Source organism: Pan troglodytes, chromosome 9, assembly GCF_028858775.2.
Source record: "Pan troglodytes isolate AG18354 chromosome 9, NHGRI_mPanTro3-v2.0_pri, whole genome shotgun sequence".
Taxonomy (NCBI): domain Eukaryota; kingdom Metazoa; phylum Chordata; class Mammalia; order Primates; family Hominidae; genus Pan; species Pan troglodytes.
Genome location: NC_072407.2, coordinates 60,039,015 through 60,062,463, shown reverse-complemented (window position 1 = coordinate 60,062,463; position 23,449 = coordinate 60,039,015). Strand labels below are relative to the sequence as shown.

General features: G+C 43.2%; 1 protein-coding gene across 50 annotated transcripts in view; it reads right to left on the bottom strand.

Moving 5' to 3' along the window:
- CTNND1 (catenin delta 1) overlaps window positions 1-23,449 on the bottom strand; it is a 65,673-nt gene that overhangs the window by 27,595 nt on the left and 14,629 nt on the right. For 32 of the 50 annotated variants that reach the window (XM_054662280.2, XM_054662281.2, XM_054662286.2 and 29 more), the window contains exon 2: window positions 2,064-2,181. The exons of the other annotated variants lie outside the window; for them this stretch is intronic. The gene's annotated coding sequence lies outside the window, so the exon portion shown is untranslated. The remainder of the gene's footprint in view (window positions 1-2,063; window positions 2,182-23,449) is intronic. 50 annotated transcript variants of the gene reach the window in all.

Here is a 23,449-nt window from a genome sequence, read left to right as displayed (position 1 = left end):
CTTTCTTCAACATCCCACCAGAAATAACTATTGAAAGGAAAGGTGCAATTAAATCTAAGTCTCTACACTGTTAGGAGAGGGAGAATGTGGTGAGGTGCTGTAGTTATGAGATTGGATTCCCTGAAAAAAATCTGCTGGTATCAACTCAATGAAATGTGTAACTCCAATGGTACAGGCAAGCATTCACTATTCTGCAGGGACAAGCCACTTTTAGAGATAATAGGGCAATACAGATCTTACTTAACCTCTCCCACATCTAAACACTAAAACTGCTGAAGTGGCAGCAAATTAAAAAAAAAAAAATTACTATGCTAAACTAAATGCCAATTAAGAAATGAAAAGGCCGGGCGCTGTGGCTTACACCTGTAATCCCAGCACTTTGGGAGGCCGAGGCAGGCGGATCACGAGGTCAGAAGTTCGAGACCAGTCTGGCCAACATAGTGAAACCCTGTCTCTACTAAAAAAATACAAAAAAAGGCCGGGCGTGGTGGCGGGAGCCTGTAATTCCAGCTACTCGGGAGGCTGAGACAGGAGAATGGCGTGAACGCGGGAGGTGGAGCTTACAGTGAGCCAAGATCGCGCTATTGCACTCCAGCCTAGGCGACAGTGCAAGACTCCGTCTCAAAAAAAAAAACAAAACAAAAAAACAACACACACACACACAAAATTAGCCGGGTGTGGTGGCGTACTCCTATAATCCCAGCAACTCGGGAGGCTGAGGCAGGAGAATAGCGCAAATCAGGGAGGCGGAGGTTGCAGTGAGCCAAGATCGCGCCATTGCACTCCAGCTGGGGCGACAGTGCAAGACTCCGTCTCAAAAAAAAAAAAAAAAAGAAAGAAATGAAAGTAGGTGGCTCACACCTGTAATCCCAGCACTTTACGAGGCCGAGGTGGGTGGATCACTTGAGGTCAGGTTCAGTTGGTCAAGACCAGCCTGGCCAACATGGGGAAACCTTATCTCTACTAAAAACACAAAAATTAGCCAGGCATGGTGGTAGGCACCTGTAATCCCAGCCGAGGCATGAGAATTGCGTGAACCCAGGAGACGGAGGGTGTAGTGAGCCGAGATGGCACCGCTGCACTCCAGGCTGGACAACAGAGTGAGGCTCTGCCTCCAAAAATATAATAATACATTCATAAAAGGGCGTTTCTACTTTCCAAACTATACTACTATAGTTTGTTAAATATTATATTGATGGCAAAACGTGTTCCTTGACTAATGGAGACAACAGAGTAACAGAACCACAAAAAACTCTACGTGTAAAAAAGCACTGTCTTCAGGAAACTTCACCTCCTTGGGAAGTAGGAAAAGGAGTATTAGCCTCAACCTCTGAAAGTGCACCTCACAGTAGTTCATATCCTAACCTCCACACGTCAATGGCTGGAAGTTCCCACATCTCTGTAATCCTGCAGAAACCTCTAACTCAAGCTTGTCCAACCCTTGGCCCGCGGGACGCATGCAGCCCAGGACAGCTTTGAATGCGGCCCAACACAAATTTGTAAACTTTCTTGAAACATTATGAGATTTTTTTTTTTTTTTGCAATTCTTTTTTAGCTCATTGGCTATCCTTAGCGTACATTATGTATGGCCCAACACAATTCTTCTTCCACTGTAGCCCAGGGAAGCCAAAAGATTGGACGCTCTTGTTTTAAATAGACTATCTTTTTACCCTTTTATTTGTTCTAACTCAGGATAAATATCCAAGTATCTAGAGGGTCTATGTGTGCTATCTATACAATAAAAGATAGTTATATAAAAATGAAGAGTTCTCCATACCATTATATAAACAGGAGGTTTTACAGGCATTAGTGATACTCTGTTGGACTCAATGGGTTTTTTTCTCTCTTATAGCTATGAAAGACTTTATGCCAGTCCAAAATATACAATGTTGAAAGACAGGTTTTGAAATAAATATTCTCCCCAATTCCCACCCTCTCACCAACCCATAAAGAAAAAAGGTATTTAAAAAGATTTTTTTCTGCTATGACATGAAAGGAATAAAAATACATATTTCTTAAAAAGTAAGATTTTTCATTCTTAATAAACATATTTCCATACACACCTGTTAAGAGAAGGTCGCAACTGATTGGTTTAACACAGAGAACAGCCCAGTCTAGATTCAAAAAATCATGGAAGAAGCATCCCAGCCACCACAGCAAGGAGGAAGCAGAAGGAGAGAGCTGCAGAAATATTTGAAGGAAAAATGGGAATGAGAGGAAAATAAAATATACCCAATACATAAAAACCAGAAGAGCAAGGGGCAATATTAGGAATGAAAGGAAGTAATTTAAAATATGACTTGGAATTGCTTAATGTGACAAGTGCCCTTTAGACCTTGTTGTGTTCAGATACCTAGGCCTTGGATGTCGTTTTCATTAAAACCTGGATTCTACTGTCAAGTGAGAGCTCCTCTACTTGTATTTCCATATATAACCAGGAACAGGTTATAATATGTATAAAAATCCATTTACCCTGTTTCCAGCAACCAAATTGGGGAAAAAGAAAAAAACTGCTGTTGGAATGCCCTTCCCCCTCCCTTCCCACCCCTAAGGCAGAAACCTCAAAGCCCAGTCCCAGCATGCCCACAAAGACATTGAGAAACCAATGCAAAAGTTGTGTGGGGAAGACATGTGGGGACTAGCCTAGGCTGAGCCTTTTGCTTCAGTTCCCTTTCCCACGCTCCCCAGAGCCCCACCAAGCACAAATGCTCGGGCCTGTTTGCCTTAGAGTGTATGCAGAAGTCAGCAAGCAAGAGTACCCAAAGGAACTGATAAATAAGTGTCCAATAAACTCCTGAATCAATCCAGTCCCTAAGTTTAAAGAACGTGGTCGCCCTTCCCTAAATTCCTCCTACCCCAGCTCGAAGTTCCCATAATCGCCTATCAACTCTTCTTCCTTTCAGTCCAAAACCCATTGCCACTTTCTCATATTCCCACCCTACATTCCAACAGGCCACTCAAAGGTCTTTCTTGAATAAGCACCCTTATTTAAAAAAAAAAAAAAAAGGTGCTCCCCTTTCATCTCTATTTCTTAAGTACTTGCCCTTATCCACTATGTACAATGACCTATGAACCTTCCACACCAAGAGGACTCTGAGCTCAAAAAGAGATTCTTCCAGTTACTGAATTTCAACAGGGTCTGAAGTGCAATTACCACTCCAGCAGCATCCACCCTATAATCTTCTTTGCTAATAAAAGCCCAAATTACTGCTACCACGGGGGATACAGTGACATTCCCTGCTGCAAAGAGAAAGTGTATAGATGGCCATAAATGGCCCTGCAACTTAAATTCAGTGAAGAAGGTTAGGAAGGGAGATAGGAAAAATACTCAGGGCTCTAGGTCAGAAAGCAGTATCTGGAGAAACATTAGCTTCCACCATCTTCACAGCTTTAAAGCTGACCACCTGGCTCTAATTTGGAAAAGAAGACAGCACAATTACACAAAAAGATCAGATTCCTAGGTCTAAAAGCATGGGGAGATACTCTGCCTGAAAAAGGACAGAAGCAGAGGCCATATGGGATAGAACACAACTCAAGAAGACTGGTCCCAGTTCTGGCTCTACTACTACCCAACAATGGCAGTAAACCCTGTCATATTCTCACTTGTAAGATGCCAAATCCATTTGCCCCGTTTCCAGGAACCAAATTGGGGAAAAAGAAAAAAAATTGCTGCTTCCCAGGAGTTAGGAAATTAGCCCGGTCTAACTCAGAGTTGTGAGGATTAGGTGAGACAATGTATGTTATATACAAATGTCAGGTATTAAGTTGTTTCAAAAGTTGGTTTAACACTTCCAATTACATTACTTCACCGTAATGTCTCAGCCTCAAACTATTTTGTGAACTAGTAGATGAAATCAACTGGATCAAAAACATAACTAGGTTCTAAGGAGTGAATGGGCTGGTTTCCCTACTCCTAATCTATTTACTAGAACGTCCCACCTATACCAGTGTTTCTGGGACAAAGGACACTTCTCTAGTGCCTGGAAGTCATCACATCATTACACATCTGTCATAATAAGTTCTTGATTCTGTATTTGAGGCCTTAACAATTTATTACCTTGGAGAAAGGGAATGTGAAACTAATGATTACTGAATGTTTTACATTTACTATCTTGGCAATCCTTACAACAACCCTAAGGAAGTTTTATTGCAAATAAGACTCATGGGTGAAGAAACTACCCAAGGTCTCACAGTTAATAGCAAATTTTGAATTTAAACCCAGGTCTATGCCATTCCAAAGCCTGTGTTCTCTTTCTATGCCATGGTGTCAAGTCCAAATAGAAGTGCAGTCAGTACCAGATGGATGGTCCAGAGCCTCTCCTCTACAACCTTTGAGAGCTTTCTTCTCAACTATCACAGGAAAACAGGGAAAGAAAAGGGTTCTACTTTGTTTTTTTAGGCTCAAGAGTTACCCATAATATCTACATATAAGTGAGAAAACAGAAAAAAAATGGGAGGAAAAGGTATGTATGAGTGGGGAAAGAATGAAGCTGTTAGGCAGGCTACAGTAAATGGTCTCATCGCTTGGAGACTTAAGGAAAAAAGATTCTTCTCCATGCCATATGCATCAAAAAGATCACACTACAAACCTTCAGCTGACTTTGGCAGACAGTCAGGAGTCGTAATTACAAGTCCAGCCCAATACCTTTCCAGCTTTGCCACTTACATTTTTTATTTATTTATTTATTTTTTTTTTTGAGATAGAGTCTCGCTTAGTGGCCCAGGCTGGAGTGCTGTGGTGCAATCTCAGCTCACTGCAACCTCCACCTCCTGGGTTCAGGCGATTCTCCTGCCTCAGCCTCCCGAATAGCTGGGATTACAGGTGCATGACACCACACCGGGCTAATTTTTTGTATTTTTAGTGGAGATGGGGTTTCACCGTGTCAGCCAGGATGGTCTCGATCTCCTGACCTCATGATCCGCCTGCCTCAGCCTCCCATAGTGCTGGGATTACAGGCGTGAGCCACGGCAGCCAGCCTCCACTTACTTAGATTTTTAAATAGACTACATTTCCTCTCACAAAAAAAAAAAAAATCAAAGAATTCCTAAAGTCAGGGGGTTGAGGAAACATAAAGTGAAACTTGTTATTCCCCCTTAAGACTAGATTTTCTGAGAATACCTAGTTTTACTCTCAATAAGCCATTAAGTCCTACATTACTGGATCCCACCCACACTAGAAAGATATTCCTGCTATTACCCAGAGTCCATAGTCCATAGTAAAGATCCTTCATCCAAGCAATGATAATGATAAAAACTCAGTCTCTTCTGTAAGAACTCCAGACCAAAAGAAGTTAAATTAAATCAAATACCCAGAAGGACCAAACAACTAGACAGTGCTAACCAGATAGGAGGTCCAAAAAACAAAAAAATCACTTACCGGCCGGGCGTGGTGGCTCAAGCCTGTAATCCCAGCACTTTGGGAGGCCGAGGTGAGCGGATCACAAGGTCAGGGGTTTGAGACCGGCCTGACCAACATGGTGAAACCCCGTCTCTACTAAAAATAAAAAATTAGCCAGGCTTGGTGGTGCACACCTGTAATCCCAGCTACTCAGGAGGCTGAGGCAGGAGAATCACTTGAACCGGGGAGGCGGAGGTTGCAGTGAGCCGAGATCATGCCGCTGCACTCCAGCATGGGTGACAGAGCTAGACTCAGTACCCCCCCACACACACACACACAAAAAAAATCACCTACTAATAGCACAGTCCCTGGAATGATTTCTTCTACTGTAAACTGACTAAAGAAATACAATTTGGAATTATGATTCTTAAGAGGTTAAGTGTATAGGCTTTGTTATCTGCCTGGGTTTAAGTATAAGATCTATCCTTATTAGCTATATGACTTTGGGCAAAGTATAAACCACTCGAAACTGCAGCTTCCTTTTTTGTAAAATGGAGGAATAAAAATACATAGGGTGGTTGTGAAGATTAAATGAGGCATTTCATGTAAAGTGTTTAGAAAAATGTCTTGACGCACAGAAAGCCAGTAATATTGTTACTACTACAGGGACTAGAGCTTGGGTGTGGTTGGTGGTTTTTGAAGTTTGTAAACCAGCCTCCCCAGGCTCCCCTCTTTCATTTGCAGCAGACCTGAAAACTACAGGAATTATTCACTTTTAGAGGGAAAAACAAAATAAAACTCCAGATTAGGGGTCAAAAGACTGGGGGTCCAAGTCTTGGCTCCTCCAAAAACTAGCTAGGAGACCTTGGAAAAGTTATAACCCCTGTAAGCTTCCATTTCTATTACTCTTCATGGTTTAGTTTTAATGAGCTAATATATATAAAACCATAGCCTATGTGAACTCTGAAGTTCACCAATCTTTGGGTTTTTGCAAAAATAATTTTGTCTTCAGAGCCAGTCTCAAAGGCAGCTCTCCTCCTTTCTTCCTATTTATTCATTATAAAATCAAAACCAATGTCATGGCCGGGCACCACGGCTCATGCCTGTAATCACAGCACTTTAGGAGGCTGAGATAGGAGGATCACTTGAGTTCAGGAGTTCGAAACCAGCCTGGTCAACATGGTGAAACCCCATCTCTACTTAAAATACAAAAAAATTAGCCGGGCATGTTGGCACACACCTGTAATCCCAGCTATTCAGGAGGCTGAAGCAGGAGAATCACTTGAACTCAAGAGACAAAAGTTTCAGTGTGCCGAGATTGTGCCACTGCACTCCAGCCTGGATGACAGAGTGAGACTCTGTCTCAAAAACAACAACAACAACAAAACGAGTGTCACAAATTTATGCTCTCCATCTAAAAACAATGACAGGCAAAACTCCATTTCCATGTCGTTCTAGGGAATTTTTTTTTTTTTTTTTGAGACAGGATCTAGCTCTTGTTGCCCTGACTAGAGTGCAGTGGTGTGATCACAGCTCACTACAGCATGGACCTCGTGGGCTCAAGCAATCCTCTTGCCTTGGCCTCCCAAAGTGCAGGGATTACTGGCATGAGCCACTGTGCCCAGCCATTCTAGGGAATGCAAAGGGCTTTTTTCAAAAGCACACTGGGCTGGGCAAAGTGGCTCACACCTGTAATCCCAGCACTTTGGGAGGCCAAGGTGGGCAGATCACTTGAGCCCAGGAGTTTAAAGATCAGCCTGGGCAACATGGCAAAACCCCACCTCTACAAAAAAATTACAAAAATTAGCTGGGCATGGTGGTGCACACTGTAGTCCCAGCTACTCAGGAGGCTGAGGTGGGAGAATTGCTTGAGTCTAGGAGGTCCAGACCACAGTGAGCCACAATCACTACATTGCCACCTGGGCGACAGAGTAAGACCCTGTCTCAAAAATAGATAAGTAAATAAATAAATAAATAGCATACCAAGCCTCCTACTGCAGAATACTAATCAACAAAATATAGCACCTGTAACACTACAGAACTGTATTACATAACATTCAAGCCAGAAAGGGGCCCTTCAGATACCTAAAAGGCATTTATTTGCCTTAACTGGCACCTGACCCCAAATTTGAAGAAATATTCCGGTTCGACCACAAACAAACTTGCCATTTTGTTTCTAAATCAAAGAAATATATTTTGTCAAGATTTTCTATGGCTTTTTTTTTTTTTTGAGACGGAGTCTCGCTCTGTCGCCCAGGATGGAGTGCAGTGGCGCGATCTCGGCTCACTGCAAGCTCCGCCTCCCGGGTTCACACCATTCTCCTGCCTCAGCCTCCCCAGTAGCTGGGACCACAGGCGCCCGCCAACATGCCTGGCTAATTTTTTGTATTTTTAGTAGAGACGGGGTTTCACCGTGTTAGCCAGGATGGTCTCGATCTCCTGACCTTGTGATCCACCCGCCGCGGCCTTCCAAAGTGCTGGGATTACAGGCGTGAGCCCGGCCTTTCTATGGCTTCTTATCAGTGCTTGTACCAGGGTCCAAAGTCTAAGTACCCTGCCCTACCTCCACTTGATGTTCCACGTTTTTTTTTGTTTGTTTGTTTTTGAGATGGAGTCTTGCTCTGTCGCCGAGGTGCAATGCCGTCATCTCGGCTCACTGCAACCTCCACCTCCCAGGTTCAAGCAATTCTCCTGCCTCAGCCTCCCAAGTAGCTGGGACTATAGGCATGTGCCACTATGCCTGGCTAATTTTTGTATTTTTAGTAGAGACACGGTTTCACCACGTTGGCCAGGCTGGTCTCGAACTCCTGACCTCAAGTGACCCACCAGCCTTGGCCTCCCAAAGTACTGGGATTACAGGCGTGAGCCACCATGCCCAACCATGTTCCACCTTCATGCTCAGTCAGAACAGTTCTAGTATTTCTCACTTCACTGGGAAGACTCATCTTCTGTTAATTCCAAGTCCCTGAAGCTGATTTGCATTAAGATTAAAAGGACTGTGCTCACTTCACAATCTCAACTGAGCACTACTCAAGTCACAAAACCTGTATTATTCTGGATATGGCCTTCTCCTAGTGTTCACTCTTTCTATGCTTCCTCATGGATCTGCTTCCTGCTAGGCCCAACTTCTCCATTTAGAAGTGTTAAATCAAGTTTAGCCTAGGCAAGTTTATGCCTCCTTACATCTTTTAAGTTTGGCCTAAAGATTTATCTGTACATAATGAACTATAACCTAAATGGTGGTAGAAATAGACTGTAACCTACTCTTGTGCCAATCACTGAGTTTTGGCCACTCAAAGGGGGCCAACTGTTCAAACCATGATCAAATAAGGCAACTGCCAGCTGAGCCATAACCAATCCAGCTGTTTCTGTACCTCACTTCCCTTTTTTGTTCATCACTTTCCTTTTTCTGTCCATAAATCTTCTACCACGTCTGCACTGGAGTCTCTGAGCCTACTCTGGCTCAGAAGGCTCCCCAATTAGTGAACTGTTCTTTGTTCAATTAAACACTGTTAAATTTAATTTAGTTAAGGATTTTATTTTAAAAGAGGGTAAAAGGCTGACCAAAGAAGTCTTATTTTCATGAGGAAAAACTAGGTGTCCACCAGGATCTCTCTGATGAATTAAGGAAGGCTCTGGGCAGACCACCCTCCTCTTAGGAAAGAGTGATACATTCTCTCTGATTGGAACATCAGAGAAAAGAATTTTTTAAAAAACAAAGATATAAACAAGATAATACTCCTTGTTAAAAGGAATTTGAGCTGGCAACCTCTATACATCAACAGGGTACCTTAAACTCCCTTTAGTCTTATAATCCTTACCCAAAGCTACCTGTCAATATTTAAAGTTTTTACTGCAACTTAAAAAAAAAAAAAAAATCACCTCCACCATCATGACCTCCTAAATTCTGAGACCAAATAAAACATTCTTCTTTTTCTCTCTTTTCCCCTCCCAAGTATTCTGAGAACCCCCTCTAAACCATAACATACTAAAATGGCTTAGTGCTGGGCTGGCTTTGAAGCCAAGGAAGGGTGTGGCTCTCAGCTAGTGAGGGGGCCCAGGACTGAAAGGGTACAGAAAGAAAAAAACCTGCTTCTCTGTGGAGCGTGCATGACGCACACACAGGACTGGTCTAACAAGTCCTGATCTCTCAGGCCAGGCTGCCTCCTTCTCCTCCCCCATTATCCATGTGCCTCTCCAAGGCCCTCCACTGGGACAGTTCACACTGAGTTTTCTCTAATCCTGAGAAGAGACTGAGTTACTTACCTGGATCCCTGTGCAACCTTGCCAAAGACACCTCACCTAGCCTTAAAAGGAGAAAGCAGGGCTTTAGGGAGAGGCCGATAAGGAAACAAAGATAAGAGGGAGGGGCAAAAAAACAGAGGAAGGTGTTAGACTAAAGGAAGGGGAGAGGCCAAATGCCTTTCTCCTTCCTACAAGAGGAGAGAGATCAGGTACACTATGAAAAATAAGAAAAAGCCTCACTGAAATGCAAAGGTATTGTTTAGGTCTCATGTCATAAAAGAGAAATTCTAAAATTAACTAAGACACCTTATATCCTTCCATACCCTAGACTCGGAAAAAAAAAAATATTCATGGAAAAGCTTAACCTTAGAGTTTACTAGGGGTCACCCAACTGTTTGAGCTCACATTCCTTTTTTAAAATAGCAGCTTCTGGCCAGGTGCGGTTGCTCACGCCTGTAATCCCAGCACTTTGGGAGGCTGAGGCGGGTGGATCACCAGGTCAGGAGTTTGAGACTAGCCTGGTCAACATGGTGAAACGCTGTCTCTGCTGAAAATACAAAAATTAGCCTGGCGTGGTGGCAGATGCCTGTAATCTTAGCTACCCGGGAGGCTGAGGCAGGAGAATCACTCGAACCCAGGAGGTGGAGGTTGCAGTGAGCAGAGATTGCGCCATTGCACTCCAGCCTGGGCAATAAGAGTGAAACTCCATCTTGAAAAAGAAAGAAAGAAAGAAAATAGCAGCTTCTCACCAAACTTTCAATCTATGGCATTCCCCCACCTCTTTGCCCATCATTTGAAAATAACTTGGAAAAGGTGGAAGCATGTAATTGAGCCAGATTTACACAGTCCCAATTCCTCAAAACCCTGAAAAGACCAATAAGGCATTCTTTTCATCAAGTTTGGAGTATGTCTTCCTTTTGAGATAAGCAACAGGGAGACAGAGCATGTCAATCTATAAATAAATCAATCAGAAGTGTTAAGGTCCTTTCTTGGCTTTAGGACAGATAGCAGGAGGAAATGTTTCTCCTTATCTGAAAGAAGAAAATCCCACCTTGAAGGGGAAGAAAGTTGTGCATTATTGCTCTTCCCCTTGAAGTTATCATATAATCCTTTCAACACCTGCTGAGGTAATGGCCTCTTTTTATAAATAAGTATACTATCTATACACCAGAAGTATTTAGTATCTTGCCCAAGCTCATCAACTAGTAGTAAGTAGTGAAAACTCCTATTTTATTCCAAGTCCATGCTCCTTCTTGATAAAGTGGAAAGAGTATGAATTTTCTATGCTTCCTGTGGTTAAAAGTCATTCTTCGGGCCAGGAGAGGTGGTTCAAGCCTGTAATCCCAGCACTTTGGGAGGCTGAGGCAGGCAGACTGCTTGAGCTCAGGAGTTTGAGACCAGCCTGGGCAAAATGGCAAGACACCATCTCTACAAAAAATACAAAAAATTAGCTGGGTGTGGTGGCATGTGCCTGTAGTTCCAGCTACTCGGGAGGCTGAGGTGGGAGGATCACTTGAGCCTGGTGGTTCCAGGCTGCAGTCAGCCAAGATTGTGCCACTGTACTCCAGCCTCTGTGACAGAGTAAGACCCTGTCTCCAAAAAAAAAAAAGTCATTCTAGTTCCAATTAAGAAGTTAACCCAAAGTTGACATTTTTTTTACGGAGAGGGGAAGGAGGCAAGAGAAGGTGGAATGGAGCCAGCTAGACTTTTGGGTCTTATCTTCACTTTAAAGAACAAAACCTTACTCAATTTGGGAAGAGTAGCTTGCAACCTACTTCAGATTTACCTTCCCTTTTATAAGAACCTAGTACTCAGGAGGAAAGGTGCTAAGAACAAAAGAGGCACTACTCTGTAAAAATCACCTACCTTACCACTGGCAAGCCTGCTCTAGAAAGCTGGCTACATGTCACATTCTCTGATCACCCCCTCAACCCTACCACAAGAAAAAAAATCCAATCCCTACTCTCATTTTTAATGTGACATCTCACTAAGCCAAAAGCAAAGATCAGAGATGGGGTGGGAAACAGAAGGAACTAGAGGCAGTAAAGATTGTGCTAGCCAGCATAAGAACAGAGAAGAAGGATTGTTCTAGTGGTATGTTAGCAATCTGCCTCTAGGGCAGCTGTCCTCCTGGACAATCAAAGGCGGGTTTGTGTGTGTGCTCAGGAACCAGCCAGCTTGGCTCAAAGTTAAGGACTCAGCCACCCAATCCACAAAGTGAGAAAAGATGCCTGTTTCACAGCTGGAATGGAAGGCAGGGAAAACACAAAACAAAGGAGAAAAGAGGGCAGAAAAGAGAGAGGGTATTACAGGTGCTATTTCAGTCTAGACATAGGGAAGAAAAATCCCAGGAAACTACCAACCATTCTCTAGTTATGATCAAACATTAGAGAATTTCTAGTAACTCTTAATACTAAGCGGGTAGGTTTCTCCTGATCTGTATGCAGTAGGGTGCCAATTGGAAGGATGAGATCTAAAATGTAAAGGACCTCAGCATTACCTGTTTCCTTCTGTCCCTTTTAAACCCAACAAGGTACCTGCAACATATACAGCAAATGAACATTACTTAACATCTATTTCCTTCTAGAATTCCTTTCTTAATTAAATCCTAGAGATCCACAAAGAATAGCAGCACACACAAAACTCAGTAAGCTTCCCAGTGCTAAAAGATCAGGGCCATTTATATAACTTAAGTGCTAAAACGCAAAAGGCCACAGTCAGAATTCACACTCTCTAATCCCTCGGAGTAGCTAGATGCTCCGAGACCCATTAGACACACAAAGGCTGCTCTCTTCTCAGCAGAGCTCTGTAGCAGAGCTGCTCTCCAGGGACAAAGAGATTTCACAGGAGAACCACAAAGACATCGACCCTCTCTGTTCCCCCACTCCCAGCTTTCTCACTTCCTGTCACAGTAGCACCAGACCACAGTCTCCCAGAAACAAACAAATACAAAGTGCTGGATTCTGGGCTGCAGGCCAACTGCATTCCAGGGCATCCTGTCTACCAATCACGGGCCAGAGCCCCCACTTTGCCCTGCTCAGCTCCTTATCATGTTCAGGGAAAACAACCCTCCTCTCTGCCCCAAGCCAACACTACGTAGGACAAAGCTCAGGCCTTTAAGAATCAGCAGAAAGACTGTGTGTGGATCTAAAAGTTTGGAGGGGGTGAGGGAATTTTTAAGATTCCTACTTGGCAAGTTTCTTTACTTTGGAGGCACTGCATTAGGGGTTTTAAAGCTACTGATGCTGTTAATTCAGCTCAGCTACATGTGACACATCCCATTATGGCAATTTGATTACCAATCTGGATTCAGTCAATGGAATATTCCCATTTGAAGAACTACTTTAGGAACTTCACCTTCCCTATCATCCACCTCTGTTTTCAGCCTTTCAAACTTTTTCCCTACAAGCATAGAGTTGATTACTAAGACAGGCTCCACAGAGAACAAACAAAGGCAGCGGACTCCACCCTACAAAGAGGCAGTTTAATCAGGTGCTGGGAGCAAAGTTCCCCGTTTCCCTAGAGAATGAGAGGACAACCACTAGGAATTGCACAGAAGCCAAATCCTGGCGGCAAAGAGGTCAAGACAGCAACATCAGCTTTTCCTGCTCACAACCCCCTGAAGTGGGTCAGGGGCTGTAAATTTGGAGCCTAGTCAGAAAAGAAAGGCTCCTCTCCTAATAAAGGTCCTCCACTAACTGCAAGAATGAGATAAATGATACATTTTTCTATTATCTTGTACAACCCATTGGAAATTAGCCCTAAATCACAGAAGCAAAAATGCAAACAGAGGTGAAGCTCTATTAGCTAGAGATTCTTGAAATCCAAAGAAGCAACACCCTTTGCCCAAAGGGCTCAATTCCCTTTGCATAAAATGAGCAAGATGCTCAGCAGAGTCCTCCAACCAGAGGGGCACACCAGGAACTAACTGGTAATATGCTATCACTTCTTGTCTTTTCTTCTCCCTTTATTTTTCCTAGATTCCTTTCATCTTCTTAGATCTGCTAGAAGTAGTATGGGCCGAACCCTGGTCTAAAGCAGCACATGATACAAAGGAACTAAGTCTAAACAGACAACTTAGAAGGATTTAGTCCTTGGCCTGGCACAGTGGCTCAAGCCTGTAGTCCCAGCACTTTGGGAGGCCGAAGCAGGCAAACCACTGGAGGTCAGGAGTTTGAGACCAGGCTGGCCAACATGGTGAAACCCCATTTCTACTAAAAATAAAAAAATTTGCCGGGCATGGTGGAGCACACCTGTAATCCCAGCTACTCCAGGTGGCTAAGGCAGGGGAATCACTTGAGCCCGGGAGGCAGAGGTTGCAGTGAGCTGAGATCATGCCACTACACTCCAGCCTGGGTGACCAAAAAAAGAAGGATTTAGTCCTTATCTGGATCTGGTATGACCAAGTGGCAAGGGTAGGGCAGTAATATACACAATAGCCATTCTAGGGTTGAATAGAAAAGAATATTTAGCAACACTATGGAACTTCAGCAGCAGAGCCCAGCCATTGCAAACTCTATCACTGAAGCATACACAAAAAAAGTTAACAGTCTCTTACTTGGCATGGAATCAGACTAACTCCCTTTATCTCTCAAGAATACTGAACAATTAGTTATGACTGTTAGTATTCTTATCCAATTCTTCCTTATGCATAGCCCAGGCCAAATAAATGAGTTAATTAAGTACCACGGTGTGAAGTAGATATACTAAAGTAGATAAAAATAGTAGCTTTTAGTAGGGGAGAGTTTTCTGAGATACCAAAAAAAAAGTTGTAAAAGACACACCCCAGGCAGAGAACTGAACACACCCACATCAATGCTGCTAATCCAAAAGGATGCTTGGCAAGTTCTCTGCATCAAATTGAGCAGGTGAGACAGAAAAGGAGTGCTGACTCAGAAATACAGTAATCCTGGGGTGTGAGGGAGGGAAGACGACAAGTATAGCCAACTGATTACAATTCAACTTAACTTCACCAGAGGTCCCAGTTCTAATTGTATCTCCGACTCTTTGCAGACATATTTAGAAAGCCCAACTAAAGGAATAATGAATGGATATGAAGAGAGCCTCTGGAGGGCCCAGGACCTAAGCTGAATACTCAATGGGTAGGAAGGATGAATCTGTTTTGCTGTCTAACTTCCCACACCCCTCTCTCTCCAAAGCAGGCCCAATGCTGAAAGAATTACAGGGAGGCGAGGCACAAGAATGTGACTGGGAAAGGTTTAGCTACATTCCAACTAGCCAACATCCCACATAGCATTAAGAGTGCCTGAGAATTCAAACCCACTACATAAGAGTTGCTGAGACTCTGCTAACACACATCTAATTCCTGTGCCACCAACCCCCACCCCCAAACACTCTGAAGAGTAATTGAGATAGCTTGATGAAGGCACCAGCTGTTTCCACCACCACCCTCCCTCGCTCCCTCCCCTCCTGAGACCTCAGTTCAAACTCACATCAAACACTTAATACAATTGACTGGTCAGTAGGAAGGAGAAGCCTGAACTAAAATAGCAGTAACAGTGCCAACTGGCCCCACTTAGAAGGAATGCTTTCTTGGCTCAATTCAAAAATAAGAAACCTCTGTCATCCACTCCCCTCTGCCCAATTATGTTCTCCTTTCCACAACTTACCCCGCTCCGTGTCAAATGAGTTTCAGTTTCTTCCCTCCAACTCTTTGGTGTATTTTCAAATGTCAGAAAATACAAGGGAGGTGTATATAAGGTTGAATGTAAAAGTAACGTCTGAGAGATTAGGCTTCCCAGACTAAACTCAAACCTAGTACAGGGCTCCCATATAAGAACAAGGAAACAGGAGCACACACAGCACCCATCTACATGTTTCAAGTAAGGAAAAGAGTAAACCTTAAGCGGCTATACACGAACATTAGTGGTAACACGATTACTAACATAACCAGCCCCTCCCCCACCCATATTCCAAGTTGGCCAGAGTTAACCAAGGAGGAAGGGAAGGAAGCCAGCACTTCCTTTTCAGACAGGAAGTAACATTGGCCCTTCCTGTCCAGTTTTAAACAAATTGTCCAGCTAAATTTCAATGCTAACATCCTCTCCTGAATTTGTTCCACAATTTAAAACCACAGATACAGTCTAAAGTTTTCCCTTCCTCCCAATAGGCGAGTCCTCCATACCATGCTAAGTGTTGGCATAACCCCCAAATCAAGAGGTAACATCTTTAATTCCAAAACAATACAGGACACAGAGGTAAATCACTTCACTTCAAATTAACGACCTTCTCGTCATGTCTACTACAATAAACCATCTTCTGTACTTCTCTTGTTTTGTGTGTGTGTGTTTTTTTTTTTTTTCGAGACGGGGTCTCCCTATATTGCCAAAGCTGGTGTCAAACTCCTGGGCTCAAGTCTCTCCTTAGCTTCCTAAGTAGCTGAGACCAAAGGCACAGGCCACCGTGCCTGGCTCTACTTCTCACCTTAACTAAATAACCATCCACCTGAGAAATAACATATACATGTAAGCTTAATTCAAATATTCAGGTTTTGTGATCCTCAAACGTGAATGATCAGAATCACCTAGGGAGCTTTTTGAAAAAATTAAATCCCCCCTCTACATCAGTTTCTATAGGGAAGTCTGGGAATTCATGTTTAAAAAAAAAAAAAAAACCCTCATAGGCTGGGCACGGTGGCTCACACCTGTAATCCCAGCACTTTGGGAGGCTGAAGCAGGCAGATCACCTGAGGTCAGGAGTTTGAGACCAGCCTGGCCAACATGGCAAAACCCCACCTCTACTAAAAATACAAAAATTAAGCAGGTATGGTGGCGCATGCCTGTAATCCCAGCTACTCAGGAGGCTGAGGCACGAGAATCACTTGAACCTGGGAGGCGGAGGTTGCAGCGAGCCAAGATCACGCCACTGCACTCCAGCCTAGGCAACAGAGTAAGACTCCATCTCAAAATAAATAAATAAATAAATAAATAAACCCTCATAGACTCTTATGGCCTGTTGTGAACCACTGTAGTGGCCTATCCCTAACAACCCACTGACTTTCTTGCTAAAAGGGCACTGGTTATAAAATACATTATTTGGGCCAGTTTTACTGCTCACCAGACAGCTCAGATCATTATTCAGTCTAGATTAGAGGCTCTTTGAAAGCATGAATCTAAATATAAGGATGGCTGGAATGGCACAGTCCTAACTCCTGTACTGCAGACTTAGAACCTAGAAGGAAGAACTGTCTCACTTGCCAGCACCATCTTCTCTGGAATCCCGAGTTGCTACATTGTAGGATATCCCTCTGTACACTGCAGATTGGAGAACCCAATTATGTTTAAAACATCTTAGATGGCCTTCAAGGAACAAAGAGCTATGCCAAATTTTCAAAACCTGGTTGCATATTCTATCCCAAAAGAACTCCAAAGTCTTAAATCTACCATTAAAGACCCTAGATAATTCTAAACCACTTGACAACAGAGAGAGAACCAGAAACTCTGGATCCAAGTGGTTACCTCTGACACTTATGCAAGCCACTTTAACTTCTGGTTTGAGTAAGAGCAAGCGAATAGCAAAAGGTCTTTAAAAGAACTAAAAAGTGAAATATTCCCACAAGTAAACGTGTCACCGAAGACTCAGGAAAGAAGAATGGCATTAAAAGACATACTCTCTCCCAGATCCCAAAGTCAAACAATAAAGGTACATTTAAAACAAAACCAAAAAAAAAATTGTTTTGTTTTTTGAGACGGAGTCTCGCTCTGTTGCCCAGGCTGGAATGCAATAGTGCAATCTCAATGCAACCTCCGCCTCCAGGGTTCAAGCCATTCTCCTGCCTCGGCCTCCTGAGTATATGGAACTACAAGTACGCACCACCACGCCCGGCTAATTTTTATTTTTTTTTTAGTAGAGATGAGGTTTTGCTATGTTGGCCAGGCTGGTCTCTAACTCCTGACCTCAAGCGATCCGCCCACCTCAGCTTCCCAAAGTGCTGGGATTACAGATGTAAGCCACTGCACCCAGCCAAAAAAATTTTTTAATTAAAAAAAAAAAAAAAAGACATAGCCAGGCGTGGTGGCATGCACCCATAATCCCAGCTACTCAGGAGGCTGAGACAGGAGAATCACTTGAACCCAGGAGGTGGAGGTTGCAATGAGCCGAGGTCGTGCCATTGCACTCCAGCCTGGGCAACAAGAGCTTAAACTCCGTCTCAAAAAAAAAAAACACATAATCTCAGGTACTCTCAGGCTGGCCACAGTGACTCATGCCTGTAATTACTGCACTTTGGGAGGCCAAAGGAGGAGGATCACTTGAGCCCAGGAGTTCGAGACCAGCCTGGGCAACATATAGAGACCATGTCTCTACAAAAAACACAAAAATTAGCCAGATGTGATGGAGGCTGAGATGGGAGGATCATTTGAGCCTGGGAAGTCAAGGCTGCAATAAATTATGATCATGTCACTGCACTCCAGCCTGGATGACAGAGCAAAGCTCTATCTCAAAAAACTCTCAAGACAACCACAAACATCTCACACCATCTATATATGATGAAGTAATACATATAAACCAGTTGTTTAAAACAATTTCAAAATTTTGGGTAATCTCTGATTGCCTGGATTATTTCCCATGCAAGACGATACAGTTACCTGAACAAAGGAGGAGATGGGAAGAAAAAAAGTTTCTTGGTTGAGGTCATCCCTAATATTAAGTAACCAGATGACAACCAGGTAAGCATAATTAAAGGAAAGAACAGAGGGTAACCAGGTTAAGAGCCAGGGCTAAAAACTCCAAAGAGAGAGGAGGAGAGGGGTGAGAGAAAGAGAGAGAAAGAGGGAGAGGGAGAGAGAGAGAGGAGACAGAGTGAGACATAGAAAGAGAGAACGAGACAGAGACTCTCACTGAGGGACAGACCAGCTAAACCAGAAATCTTAAGAGGGAAAGTAACAGTGTGTGATTCAAGACATAGGTATTCAATCAAATATCCTTTTACTTTCGTATATGCATGGAACATCAAATCACTAAATAGTTGGTGCTTCTTCCTCAACTCCAAAGTCAACTAGGTAAAGTGGCTCAGGATGTGCTTTAATAACCTCTCATGCCTAAACAAACATAAGGAAAGTTAGTTTCAGGGATAATCATCTCTCCCAATGTGCAAGACAGAAATACGGATATGGTGACCTATAAAGGGGTCCTCAAAGCCATGAATTCTCAACAATCAGGGCATGGGGAAACAGGAGCTTTTTGGTCAAATGAGCAAAAGGAGAAGCAGCAGACAAGTGGGGCAAGCCTATTTGGTCAAAAGCACATAAACCAAACCAATAAATTTTGTCCTCAAAAGGAAACTGTACAGGTCTAGGCTGTCACTCCTGCTTATAGAAAACTGACTAGTTAGATAAGAAGATGGAGAAATATACAGTATTTCTCTTGGAAAGAAAAATTTGGGGGCTGGGCACAGTAGCTCACACCTGTAATCCCAGCACTTTGGGAGGGCAAGGCAGGCAGATCACTTGAGCTCAGAAGTTTGAGACCAGCCTGGGCAACAGGGAAAAACCCTGTCTCTACCAAAAAAAAAAAAAATATATATATATATACAAAAATTAGCTGGGTGTAGTAGTGCATGCCTATAGTCCCAGCTACTCAGGAGGCTGAGGTGGGAGGATGGCTTGAGCGTGGGAGGCGGAGGCTGCACTGAGCTGAGATTGTTAACACTGCCGAGACAGACCTTGTATCAAAAAAGAAAAAAAAAAAAGAAAAAGAAAAATTTTGATCCCACTTCCCAAAAACATATCAGCTTATTCTAAGTAGCTGCCTTATTATCATTCTCTAAGACAAGGGTAATCAACCTATGCAAAATCTGCTACTATGCAAATTATCTGCTAACTATACTTTCATGGAGATTCCACAATGGGAGAAATATGGAGGTTGGGTCAGGTGCTACCTCAAGTTACAAGAAAGACACAAAAATTCGGTAACAGCCGTTGTCTCTGGGGTTTGAAGTGGAGATAATTTTTCTTTGTACGATATAGTATACAAGACCCTACATTATTCCCCTTCCCCCAAAATACATTCCCATTGGTCCTCTCTGGACAGGTCTCTTACTTCTCCTTCCCTCCCCTCAATCTCTTTTGTTCATTGGCAATAACCAGCCTCAGGGCCTTTGCACTTCCTACTCCTCATATCTACATGACTCCATCCTCCATTTCTCTTGGTCTCTCTCAAACATACCTTACACATGAGACCCTCCCTGACCACTCTATATAAAATAACCTCACCCCCACCCTGAGACTTCTTTTCCTCCATACTACTCATTCTACTTTACTTTTTTCTCAATAATATTATCACACTCTGACATACTACATATTTACTCGCTTATTATTTGTCTCTCACAACTAGAATGTAAGCTCTTTGAGAACAAACAGTAGGTCTATTTTGTTTATTGTTGTACTTCAGTGCATGGCATACAACAGACTCTCAAATTTCTTTTGAATGGAGATGTTTTACTTCCTTCTTCAATGAATACAAAAAGTTAAATTTTAGAAAAAAAAACAACTTTCTTTTCTTTTTCTATACTTTTTTTTTTCCAACTGTGATCTTAGTTAGGCCTATGAAGAGGCCTAGGTAGTCTTACCTGCCTATTTGGCTGACCTTCAGCACGGTAGACATCCAAGAGGCCAACTGTGCCCCAGTTAACAAAGTAGTCAATAGACAGCAGAACAGCAATGAGGTTACAGAACTTCCCCCATTCCAACAAAGCAGGAAAGAAATCAGACTGGCACCAATTTCTCTTTTAAAATAGGCTATTTTAAAAGTGTACTGAATATACACCAGCTACTTTATTTCAATGAGATTTACTTCACTTGCAATGAAATGGGAACTGCAGGTGCTTTGATAAAGGTATTGAGAAGTTGACCTAGTTTCTATAACAATGTCTTATGTCCTCAACCATGAGAATATATTTTAGTTTCTTAAAATATGAGCTTCCTAAAGCAAAAATCTTTTCTTTTCTTTTTTTTTTATTTTTATTTTTTTTGAGATGGAGTCTCACTCTCTCGCCAGGCTGGAGTGCAGTGGTGCGATTTCGGCTCATTGCAATCTCTGCCTCCTGGGTTCAAGGGATTCTTCTGCCTCAGCCTCCCAAGGAGCTGGGACTACAGGCATGTGCCACCACGCCCAGCTAATTTTTGAAATTTTAGTAGACACAGGGTTTCACCACGTTGGCCAGGATGGTCTCAATCTCTTGACCTCGTGATCCGCCTGCCTCGGCCTCCCAAAGTGCTAGGATTACAGGTGTGAGCCACCGAGCCCAACCGTGTAACAAAAATCTTTCTTTTTTTTTTTTATTTTTTATTTTTGAGACGGAGTCTCGCTCTGTTGCCCAGGCTGGAGTGCAGTGGTGCGATCTCCACTCACCGCAACCTCCACCTCGCAGATTCAAGCAATTCTCCTGCCTCAGCTTCCCGAGTAGCTGGGATTACAGGCGCCTGCCACCACGCCCGGCTAATTTTTGTATTTTTAGTAGAGACAGGGTTTCACCATTTTGGCCAGGCTGGTCTCGAACTCCTGACCTCAGGTGATCCACCTGCCTTCGGCCTCCCAAAGTGCTGGGATTACAGGCATGAACCACCACCGCGCCCAGCCACAAAAATCTTTTCACTCCACAAAGATACCTCCTAATGTGCTACTGCACTACAACATAGAACAACATAGAAAGCATAAATAAAACAGATGATATACTCCGGAGAAAGTAATTTTTTTTTGCTCAACTGTCAACTAAACCAAAATGAGTAATTAATCAAGAAATGCAGATGAAATCTAAAAATCAAAGATAAAACCAATCTGAATCACTAGAAGAGATCAGTCTTCTTGGATTACAATTGTATGCCTAAACTAGATCTAACTGAAATGAAGTGGTATCCTAACAGTTGTACCTTTAGCACATGGGTACAAGAAACAGAAATACTTCTTTATGTTAACTGTTAGTGAGGCAAAGCAACGCCCATGAAGACCTAAGGGAAAACCTAAAGGGAAAAAAAGGAAACCCAACCTAAAAGAAAAAAAAGATAGGGGAGGCAAGAGGAGGCAAAGAGAGACAAAGGAAGACACCACAGAGAACAGGAAAGCAAAAGAAAAGGAGAAAATACAGGAGAATTGGTAGAAGAAATTGTAGGTAAAATAAATGTGAGGAACTGAATGTGGGAGGCTACAGGGTGCCAAAAGAAATTAGCTTAAATAGCCAGGCAAGGTGGTGTGTGCCTGTAGTCCCAGCTACTCCAGGGGCTGAAGTAGGAGAATCACTTGAGCCCAGGAGTTGGAGACAGGGCAACATACCAAGACTCTGTCTCTCTTTTTTTTTTTTTTTTTGAGACGGAGTCTCGCCCTGTCCCCCAGGCTGGGGTGCAATGACATGATATCGGCTCACTGCAACCTCCACCTCCCGGGTCCCGGGTTCAAGCGATTCTCCTGCCTCAGCCTCCCAAGTAGCTCAGATTACAGGCATGCACCACCATGCCCAGCTAATTTTTTTTTTTTTTTTGTATCTTTAGTAGAGACAGGTTTTCACCATGTTGGCCAGGCTGGTCTCAAACTCCTGACCTCAAGTGATGCGCCTGCCTCAGCCTCCCAAAGTGCTGGGATTACACGTGTGAGCCACCGCGCCCAGCCTCTGTCTCATTTTTAAAATAAAAATGTAAAAAAAAAAAAAATTATTCAAAGAAATTGGCTTAAGTACTATTTAGAACACTAGTTTCATGGGTTCTTAAGTATGAAGAAAAGGGAGGAAAAGAGAAGGAAAATTCCTAGGCTGGAATAAACCTGCAAGTTTCTAGGCAAGGTTGTATCTAACACATATGTATTTCCCACAGACCACAGCTTGGCTTTTCCACATACAAAAGCTGACTCCTTTCTTAGAAGCACACTTCTCACAGGAAGCATTCATGAACTCATGTCAGTTTTATAAATGTCCACAAATAAGGGTTGCAAATACAGAATGATGTCTGGCTGGGCTTGGTGGCTCACGCCTGTAATCCCAGCACTTTGGGAGGTCGAGGTGGGCGGATCATGAGGTCAGGAGATCAAGATCATCCTGGCTAACACAGTGAAACCCCATCTCTACTAAAAATACAAAAAATTAGCCAGGCGTGGTGGCAGGCGCCTGTAGTCCCAGCTACTCGGGAGGCTGAGGCAGGAGAATGGCGTGAACCCGGGAGGCAGAGCTTGCAGTGAGCCGAGATCGCGCCACTGCACTCCAGCCTGGGCGACAGAGCAAGACTCTGTCTAAAAAAAAAAAAAAAAAAAAAAAAGAATGATGTCCACAAATCATACAAATCATTCTGTTTATCTTCCTCCCACTAACACTTCACTTTACTAAAGTTATCCATTCTCATACTACTGTTGTTTTGAACCTCACCCACACAACTCTCCAATATTACCTATTACTAATTTTTTCCCATTAAAAAAATTTAAAAGTTAGCTTTACCCACTCAGGAAGCCCATATATTCTGTAATGCAAGCACCTACATCTACCACAGATTCTCAGGTTTTAATAGACCTTCGGACGGGCATGGTGGCTCACGCCTGTAATCCCAGCACTTTGGAAGGCCGAGGTGGGTGGATCATTTGAGGTCAGGAGTTCGAGACCAGCCTGGCCAATATGGTGAAACCCCCTCCTCTACTAAAAATACAAAAATCAGCCGGGCGTGGTGGCGGGCACCTGTAGTCCCAGCTACTCGGGAGGCTGAGGCAGGAGAATTGCTTGAACCTGGGAGGCAGAGGTTGCAGCAAGCAAAGATTGCACTACTACACTCCAGCCTGGGAGACAGAGCAAGACTCTGTCTCAAAAAAAAAAAAAAAAGACCTTCAAGGGCATTAGTTCAACAAACGAAATTTGAGTTCTTTGAAGCATCCATT